The sequence below is a fragment of the Limulus polyphemus genome, unplaced genomic scaffold (genome assembly GCF_000517525.1).
Source record: "Limulus polyphemus unplaced genomic scaffold, Limulus_polyphemus-2.1.2 Scaffold4789, whole genome shotgun sequence".
Lineage (NCBI taxonomy): Eukaryota > Metazoa > Arthropoda > Merostomata > Xiphosura > Limulidae > Limulus > Limulus polyphemus.
In genome coordinates, this window is record NW_013670399.1 from 34,234 (window position 1) to 44,154 (window position 9,921).

Genomic DNA, 9,921 nt, shown 5'->3' on the forward strand with positions numbered 1-9,921 from the left:
AACTAATGTATAATACTAAAATTTGAATTATAGTCTATAATTTCATACCAAACTTATTACAAATTCATTAAATATTAGTTCAATAAAATTTTGAATGTAAGTCAACAAATGCGATGACATGGCCTTTGACCAGTGATGATAGGGTTAATAAACATCTTCAATGGTATTAAACTTAACCAATGTGGAAAAAATGCAAACTGAGAACTAGGTACATGGCATGTACACGTGTGTACCCCCATTTCTATCACTGGCTGTAAGAAGAAACTGTAATTGTTAATTACTATCAGAAGAAACTGTAGTTGTTAATTAGAAAAACATCTAAAGATATACTGAGCTGTAAGAAGATGTAGCTGTCAATTAGGTAAAGGATTAGAAAGCTGAAGTAGTAAAGTGTAATTATAAATCATATATTTGAAATGAATATTCTAACAAGCCTAATAATAATATCAATATATACTTGGCCAATATGTCAGTTTTATGAAGGCTGAATTCTTTACAGTCGGTGTCTGTGACTTGGTGGTGATGAATTTGAACAATAAAGAGACAGCATACAATCCATTTATTTTAAAATAATATATTCAAAATAAGTCAAACATATGTACAAAAATTCTTTACATTGTTGGTTATCACAGTTGCATCTAAAGCTTTAAATAATTCTTTCTTGTGAAAGTCCATACAGGTGGGTTCAATAACTTTAGAACACCCCTTGAGAAGAAAAATTATTATTAGTAATCTCTGTTGTTACAAAACTCACGTTAGATATTGACCATTATGGCTAAACTAACAATCACCCAATTAACTTCACTTTCACTTACTTAAATTTTTATGACTTCTGTATCTGCAGGTATTTATAACACGAGACAGAAAAAATCTAGAAATATCTAGCCCTCTAGTAACAACACATAACGAGAAAAACTTCTGGAAGGTTCGAGTAAGATCATGTCAACAATATAACAAAGGCTTGTAAAACAATCAAACTAAATACACAACGTACGACTCATACAGTTATGTAGCAAAACTTGTCACAACTATTGCTTTTAAAACAATTAATTTTTAACACTTGTTATGAAAACTAAATAAATATTAAATCACTAAATAATGCTCTTACACTAAACAGTCTTGTATATCCAACATTCTAGATCATTGATCTAGCTATGGCCATGAGAAAGATTTGTAGATATTGAAATTGTGCTAATCAACCTTTTTCTTCATAGAGCATAAATAGTTAGTTTGTTTTATGAACGTTTAATGGAAACAATGTTAAATCCAATTTGAGATACATGACACAAGATTATTTTAAAATTAGATGAAATTTATGATCTATTCTCTCTATAAATAATGAATGTTTTGAGCAGCTCCCTAAAAGAATGTACAGCAGGCTTAATATTTATAGTAACAAGACCATCTAAAGCCTAAAAAAAGGAGTCAAAAGCTAGTTATAAGTAAGATAATTATTATCATACTCTTCAAAGACTCCAGGAATTAGTCCAAAACCTAGTGGCAATAAAATGAATTATTATCAAGTTTGTCCAGAAGAGAAGCACTAAACTACCACTAATTAATAAAAGCCAAAATTTACAAATATCCCAGAGTTTTGTTTATTTGCTTATAATTATTGGCAAGTCCAATCTAAAGGTTTAGTATATTTATAATGATAGTGCATACAAAAAGGAGTTTTATTTATTAAACATACAATTTCTTTAAATAAATTTATTAATTAAAAGCATATTGAAATATTACATAACCTAAATTTTCTTAATTTAGTTATTACTTACTTCCTTTAGGTCCATAGAACTTTACACAGAACTCATTCAGACCTCCTAAGATTGTTACTTCATGCTTTCCCTCAATTCTGTTAATATGTCAAGGCTAAAAACACACTTTATAACATTCAACTTACATTACAACTAATGTTCTTTAAACCAGTAAAACCAATACAGAAAGAATTTCAACTCATCTACAAGTTAACAAGTAAGTAAAGTCATCGCTAAATCAATGAAATACTAATGTAATTTCCTACTAACACAACTTAATAATATAATAAACATTTTGGTATTTTTTGTTTTGTTTGAACAGTTGTACAGTTACTATGCATGAAATGTTACATCTGCAGTAAGGCATTCATAAACGATGGTTTCCACTGGTTCTGTCCAGTGCTGCATTCTAGTTATATTCTTCTTTTGTTATAGAATTGATTTTCTTGCATATGCTTCACTGAATAATAAATTGAAAGAGTATTGTTCTGAGGCTAGTGTCGATGGTCAGTAACCTTTGTCCTTTGTTGTTGCTGTCTCATCTTTCTGACCTCATAAAGTCAAGATGTGTACAAATCTCCATCCATCTCTTTCTCTCTCTCTCTCTCTCTCTCTTGCTTTCTGTAATTAGGAAAAATCAGTTACTTAAAGTAATTATAAGCACTAAATAATTTAACAAATGTCATGAAAATCTTTACTTGATTAAAATAATCTACTATTCTCTTAAAAATACCCCTTAGTTACTTCTCAAAGTAATTTAAAACATTTCTCTAGCTTATATATAACAAAACAATAACACAACTAAAACTTTGCTGTCATGACTCCATGTTTTTATTGCCTCACAGTTTTAGTGATGGAATCTGACTTTTCTGCCATGTCTGGTCCTGTGACCAGAATCCAGGAAATCTGTGATCGTCTGGTGTCATAACCAGGATCTAGGAACTCCTTACTGTTATCATCTGGTGTGGTGACCTGGATCTAGGTTAGTTGGTTGGTTGGCATTTTCTAGCACAAAGCAACTAGGCTCTCTGTGCCAAACAACCGGTAAAAAAAGTAAAAATAAACAGAGTTAAAAACATAAGACTCAAACAGAATTAAAAAGCCCAATGGCTCATAAAAAGTTAAAAGCACATTTAGGTTGGACAGTGTCACCATTGTCAATGATACTGTCCAATGTCAGGAGTAAACCTGTAGAAAAGGTGCATCTAAAATGGTGTCATCACTCATAGTTGTAACAATGGCACAAAAGTAAAACGTGGGCTATTGTGACTTCAGTGTCATAAAGGCCACACATTGGTGGATTAGTTCCAGATAAAAGAAAACAATGGGTTAAAAAAAACTGTGACCAATGCATAGCCTAGCCAGGTCTTCCTCCTTCCAGAAACAAGATGGCTAAAGAACAAAAGGTTTGATCTGGAAAAGCTTGTAATGATGTTTCTCACACCAAGTTGACTGCCAACTGGCATGAAGCCAAGCCTTCAACACAGGACCATAGTCCATATACAGGATACACACGGCTGTGACAGCAGCAGAGCAGACAGACTTAGCTGCAGTGTCAGTGAGCTTGTTCCAACGAATACCAACATAGAAGATAGAGAAAAATGGGCCAGTCATTGTTGAATATTGATGAGAACAGGATTAAAACTAATGTTGAGCAATTTCGAGGCCAGTAGAGAGCTAAGAGTCTGTGTAAATAGTACAATTGCTGTATTGCATAGTTTCTACATGATCCTGGGCAAGAGAAATGGTATACAACTCAGAAGTGAACATAGAAAATGTAGAAGGGATCCTATGAGCAACTACCAAGCCACAGCAAACGATGGCAGAGCCCACAGAATCACCTGATTTCAAATCATCAGTATAAATGGGAATAGAAGAATAGTTCAAAAGATGTTCAGCAAAGAGAAAATGGTACTTCCAATCAGGAGTATCCACCTTTTTCAAATGACTCAAGGAAAGGTCACATTTGGGGATGGTAATAAGCCATGGTGAAATGGGCTGATCATTGGGGACAGCAACATTATCCAATGCTAGACCCAATTCTGCTAGATGTGCCTGGATACGAAGGCCAAAGATTGGAATTGCAAACCATCTGTTCTGAAAGAGCACAGCCCACCGAGGAAGGAAGACAAAATCCCAGGTAGGATGCTGTGATAAGGATTGAAGCTTGGTAGCATACTGTAGAGAAAGTTGCAAATGGCAGAGGTGAAGAGGAGGTTTGTGGGACTTGGTGTACAAACTCTGGACTAGAGAAGTGTGGAAAGCTACCAAGCAGAGCCAAAGCTCCAGATGGTGAATGGGGTCCGGCATCTTCAAGGTTGAGGTCCTGGCAGAACCATAAGTCCAGTCTAGATCGAATAAGGGCACAATAGATCTTGAGCACAGAACATCGATCCCCTCCCAAAGAGGTGGAAGAGAGGACATGAAGGATGTTCAGTGCCCTTGTACACTTGACATATAGCTGCCTCATGTGAGGAATGAAAGTAAGCTTATGGTCAAGGATAGGCCCTAAGAACTTTGCCTCAAGGTCCATGGGAAGAACAACATCACAGAGATGGAGCTCGGGATCAGAGTGTAGCCCCGTTGGTGGCAAAAAATGCATGCAAACAGTTTGGAAAAAGAAAAGGTAAAACCGTTTGCTGTGGTCAACTTCAACAAGCAATTGAGAGCATTTTGAAACTGCCACTCAATAAACCTCATGTTCGAATAACTACACGAGATGTAGAAGTCGTCGACAGAGTCCATTAGCAACAGTAGGAGGAAATTGTGAGTGATAGCATTTACCTTGATACTGAAATATGTGACACTCAAGACAGCCCTGAGGGACTCCAAGTTCCTGTGTGAAAGAACAGGAAAGTGTCAAACCCAAACGGACTCGGAATGCCATACCTCCACGTAGTGTCATAGGCCTTCTCAATGTTGTTTGATTTATGGAACCAAACAAGATGGGCATTAATCATCCTCCCTAAGACCTTACAGAGACAGCTAGTCAAGACAATTGGATGATAATTAGAAGAATCTTAGGATTCTTCCCAGGCTTAGAGAAAGGGAGGACAACAGCCTGGCATCAAGCATCAGGAAAAATGTTCTCCTGCCAGATCCAGTTAAAAACAACCAAAAGAATAGCAAGAGAGATGGGGCAGCATCTCATGGTGAACATAATCAGGACCAATAAATGTTCTGCCAGACCAATGAAGAGCAAGTTTGAGATCCACCAGTGTATGGGAGCAATTATAGTCATGGAGACGATCGCCCCGAAAGGAAAGAGGTGATTCCTCTGCCCGAGACTTGATGGCCAAGAAGGCTGGGGAAGAAACAGAAGTGCTGGATGGACGATAAAAGCTCTCACCGAGAGTACTGATGATGTTCTGTACATCAGCAACTTCCTGGCCATTGGAGAGCAAGATGGAAAGGGGATGGGAAATATACCTGCCATTGACCTTCCAAATTGTATCCCATATGATTTTGGAACTGGTAGTAGAAGAGATGCTGGTTGTAAACTTAATCCAAGATTCCTTTTGGCTTTGACATCTGATCTGCTGAGCATGGGCATGGGCCCACTGGAAAGTAATGTGGTCGGAAAGAGTGGGATACCTGCAAAAAATATCCCAGGCCTGTTTCTGAGCCTTTCGTGCCTGCTGGAAGGCTGGAGACCATCATGGACAAGGATACGAGGTATAGAATGAACAGCTGCTTGAATGAACCAATCAGCTACTGCCTCAGCACAATTGTTTTATAGGTAGAAGACTTACAACAGAAGGATCAAGTTCTGAGAGAGAGCCAGTCGACCTGGTTCAACTTGTACTGTGGCACTCGGGTCGGGTGGCATTGACCATGGGCAATCTCCTTCAAAAAAATAGGAAAATGATCACTGTCCCATGGGTCACTGTCAACCCTCCAAGAAAAGTGAAGGGAAGCAGATAGATAAATCAATGGCAGTAAAAGACTGACTAGGTGCATAAAAATAAGTAGAAGAACTAGTATTGAGGAGAGAAAGGTTCTGATCCGAAAGCATACACTCTACAGATAACTACCAACCTCTACAAAGTCTTTTAAAAAATTGTCATTTTAGAGGTGCAATGTAGGTTCCATAGAACTACTCCACAAGTTGTGTCCAACTGTATAATCAGCTTGGAAATACATATTTTTAGGTTCTTTTGTGAACAGTCTGGTAATATCCTTTTATCTCTTGACCTTTGTGTTTTGAATTCAACATGGAGGATGCTAATTGAACAGGATAATGACAGGAAAGTCACGGCAGTCAAAGTTATAATTTTCCTATACTGAAAATGTATTTCTGATAGGTACTTACAAATGTTTTTGCATGCCACAAGCCTTGAAGCTCCCATCCATATTTGAATTGACTGCTTCAAATGTGCCTCAAATGCAAATCATCATGCAAAAACCCTCCACAAATTAGAGTGCAACACTCTCTTGATGCATATGACTCCCTCTATTCAATTCTAACGAACTACCACTTTGAGTTTTGTTAGAAAATGGAAGAACTGTTTTTCAGTGGGGAGAAAGTGTGGGGGAGGTGAGTACCTATTAGAAATACATTTTCAGTACAGGAAAATTATTACTTCCAATATGGTACATTGCTTCCTCTCACATAAATAGCTAGAATCCCACATTAAAAAGCTGGAGTGACCAGTGCAAGGGAAAGAAAGAAGCATCCTTCGAAAGTGTCCATAGGACACCTCCAAAGAGTAGATCCTCTTATTAGAAGATCATACATAAAAGACCACACCACTTCTGTACCAGGTATACTCTTCACCCTTTTTTCATATGAATGGATGAAAAGATGGAAGAGCACATCCCTGTGGGAAAGAACTATGGCAGGATAGGGATCTAAACCATACAATATTTATTAAACTCAATGCCAGAAAACAAGTGAGTAAGATGAAAAGGATGTGCCCCTAGGTGTAGCGTCTAGGGCATGATGGACCATACATAGTGAGTCAAGTAAAGACACCAGGAACTGATGACAGGAAAAAGGATACAAGGAAGAAAAGGCCAATCAAATCATAATCCAAACCTAATGGGTCAGGGAGGAAGGGAAAAAAATCACAAAGTAGTGGAGTAAGGAAATGGATACAATGGGGAAAACATTGAAAACAATGAAGCAACCCAAAGCAGATACTGGACTGGCAAGGCAATCTGCAATGGACCAAGAAGAAATGTGGAAGATTGTAAGAAATGAAAAAGGTGAATGAAATATACCACATAGGCTACTAAAATGTAGGTTAATAAAATTGACCCAGAACAACAGAAACAAATGGAGCCGAAACAGCCAAGAAAATCAAAGCTGTGCCGACCAGAAAAGATCAGTCACAAAGACCTGAACTGGAGTAACACTGATGAACAAAAATTTGGGAAGATGACTGATGGAATGAAAAAAACTAATGTTATAAACTGGGTTTAAACCTGTCTGAACTTAACAGCCAGGAGAAGTGGATGATGAACCAGACCAAAAATAAAAGAGGTAAGTAGCTTGGAAGTGATAAAATATTCAAAAACTTCATGTGGAGTCGTACCTTACAGGAGAGAGAGCAACGAAAAATTAGGAGAATCGAGAGGTTAATCCTAGGAAGAAAGGGTGTTGGGATTGGAAAGTCACTTAGCAACGAGTACAAAGCAACTGGCACAGACCCTCCAGGAGATTTATGTCTAGTGTATGGGTTCAAAAATGGAAATCCACTGCTTACAACAATGGGAACAAATATGAGGGTACCCTTGGTGATTGATATAAGTCACCACTGTCAAAAAGTCGAAGTGAAACAGGATTAGTCAAACCTGGACAAGAGGAATAGAGTGAACTAAAACACCATGGACTGGTGTAACTGCCCAGGTGTGAAGGGAATAAGACCTTTCATCTATAGACCATTGTCTTGAAGCCTCCTACTGAGCAAATCACGCCCCTCACCTTTGGAGATAAGTATCAGGGAATAGAAACAATCTAGAAAAAGGGGAGGACGTGGTAAACCCGACGTCATGGGGCATATGCACAGCTATCAACGCATATAGACGAAAAGGGGAGGATGAAAATTAAGAGGAAACCCAAAGTAAAGGCTCAGATAACAGAAAAGTCCTTCGAATGCATTCGTGGAGGAGAATGGATAGTCCCGATGGAGGGAGGGGGGTTAAAATACACCCACCCAAAGGGATAGAATGTGATGCATGTAGCAGAAAACTTATCCAACTGGAAAATCCAAGTACCTGAGCTGACTGTGGAAAGAGTAAATGAGTACATTAAGACTAACCCCATTTAGAAGGAGCTAATGGAAGCTATACATCCAATGAATGGTGTAGGTAAACTCTTCCAAAATGTGGAAGTCGGGTAAAATGCAGACCACCCAAAAAAAAGAAGTATCGAACCAAATCAAGTCCAAAGGGCAAGGCATGAAACTAGTACCAAATCACGTGGTGAAAAAACCAAGATAACATCCCGAGAAATGGAAAATAGGAATGTGTACTATGGGCATTCTCAGTCATGCAGAAATAGCTTACCCAAATGTGATCAAAACCACATATAAAAATGGGGAAGATCCAAGAAGCGATTGAGGTGGGACTGATTGATCCAGAACTCCAATCAACATAAGCATACACGACGAATGGTGAAAACCCGTAGGTAGGCCATGTGAAGGATGGGAAGGTGCTGGACATGTAAAATGAATAAAGATGACAATATCTCAGAATATAACAAAAGAGCAACCAACACATAATTGAATATAGCATCACAGAACGTGACGTTAAATGTACAGGAGTCACCCAAAAAATGGACTGTAAATCCCTATGATCAGTGGATGGTAAACAGCAGTGTTCCATCCTAGAATATCCCAAAAGCAAAGAAGCCACGTGTGGAAAGAAAAACCAGAAGATAGCAAATACCATGGAGGGAAGGTGGAGGTATCCCACGAAAATCCTTAAATGTAAGTGGAACATCTAAGAAATGAGGTGTAAGGTAAACATTACCTGTAGGAGTTTCGATAGGGTAATATGAAGCTGAAAAATAGGTAAGGAATAAAACAGTGTTACAACAGTGGAAGTCACGTGACGCTGGTAACACCTAATGAGTATCTAGAAGGTTCATGAAGGCTCGAGTGTTTGCCAGACGCCTTCTATTTTGTATATATATAAGACTGGCAAGAAGTGACAGCATAGATAATTGCACACAGGCAAAGACAGAGACGGACAATTGAGACAAGTGTGGTAGTGACTGTAAGTGCGTGAATCGTTGTGAATTATAGCGTGTGTTAAGTTAAAGTGACTGTGGAAATTAAGTGTATTGCAAAGTTATATTGAGAAAGAATAAACTAGTGTTATTTAAGTAATGACTTGTATTGCTAAAGTTTCATCAGAAAGAATTATACGGGAAATTAACAAACGACCAGAGACATAACAAATTGGTGTCAGAAGTGGGATAAGAAAAAAAAAGGAAACGAGAAGTGGCAAATCAAACTACAGCTTAGCAGATTTGATGGCAGCAATACAAGAACAGCAAAAGAAACAAGAAGAGAGATTACAGCAGCTGTTGGAGGAAAAAGAAATGAAACAAAAAGAATGAGAAAATAAACATGAGAGATTACAGCAGTTGTTGGAAGAAAAAGAAAAGAAACAAGAAGAGAGATTACAACACTTGTTGGAAGGAAAAATAAAAGTAACAAGAAGAAAGATTACAACAGTTGTTGGAAGAAAAAGAAAAGAAACAAGAAATATTACAGCAGTGGCAAGAAAACCTGCAACAATGGCAGCTCAAACAGCAAAATAAACAAGAGAGATTACAGCAGTGGTTGGAGGAGAAAAAAAAAGAAACAAGAAGAGAGACTACAGCAGTTGTTGGAGGAGAAAGAAAATGAACAATAAAAGAGACTATAGCAGTGGCTGGAGGAGAAAGAAAATAAACAAGAAGAAAGTCTCGAACAGTTGAGAGAAAGCCAGAGTACACAAATGGAAAACATTAGTAAATTTCAAAGCGAATTAAATACATTAAAGAATGATTTACTGTCTTTTAAACAAGGAAGATATATTAGCCATCGACCTAATCAGTCTAAGACAACAGAAAGCCCCATCCAGACCCCGCTGCTAAACCCTAATGCAGAAATCTTCAGTCCTGTTAGAAGTCACATACAAGATATGAATGTCAGCAATAGGGGTGATCTAGTAC

General features: G+C 37.7%; 1 protein-coding gene across 3 annotated transcripts in view; it reads right to left on the reverse strand.

Annotated features, from left to right (window-relative positions):
• LOC106471686 (ubiquitin-conjugating enzyme E2 H-like) overlaps window positions 1–9,921 on the reverse strand; it is a 27,573-nt gene that overhangs the window by 13,276 nt on the left and 4,376 nt on the right. For all 3 annotated transcript variants that reach the window (XM_022400293.1, XM_022400292.1, XM_022400291.1), the window contains exon 2: window positions 1,776–2,375. The gene's annotated coding sequence lies outside the window, so the exon portion shown is untranslated. The remainder of the gene's footprint in view (window positions 1–1,775; window positions 2,376–9,921) is intronic.